The sequence below is a fragment of the Nanorana parkeri genome, unplaced genomic scaffold, assembly GCF_000935625.1.
Source record: "Nanorana parkeri isolate BGI_ZX_2015 unplaced genomic scaffold, ASM93562v1 scaffold3118, whole genome shotgun sequence".
NCBI lineage: Eukaryota > Metazoa > Chordata > Amphibia > Anura > Dicroglossidae > Nanorana > Nanorana parkeri.
This window is the reverse complement of record NW_017309386.1, coordinates 16,946-17,242: the sequence shown is the minus strand read 5'-3', so window position 1 is coordinate 17,242 and position 297 is coordinate 16,946. Positions and strand designations below refer to the sequence as shown.

The window sequence follows — 297 nt, the reverse complement described above, 5'->3', positions numbered from 1 at the left end:
AAGGAGCAAATGCTCCTTTAAATCTGGGGTACCAGGAAAAAACACTTTTGCCTACCCTACTCCTTGCTCCCCCCGCTGCTGTTCTCTGCTCCGGATTGTGGGTGGTCCCTCTGTGTCCTCATGCAGGGGCTATTGTCTCTGAGTATTTGATAATTGGGGCCCTGGGCATGAATAAGCTTTTACATTTTTGTTTTCCCCGGAGTATTTAAAGTGAAAATGAATCCAAATGGTGTCGGTGGAACAGTTGCCGTAATGTGCAAATCTGCACACCAGACCTGCATATTATAGCGGACTTAC

At 46.8% G+C, this 297-nt stretch overlaps 1 protein-coding gene across 1 annotated transcript in view; it reads right to left on the bottom strand.

The window, feature by feature from the left end:
• LOC108802793 (fish-egg lectin-like) overlaps window positions 1–297 on the bottom strand; it is a 5,576-nt gene that overhangs the window by 357 nt on the left and 4,922 nt on the right. The gene's annotated exons all lie outside the window — the stretch shown is intronic.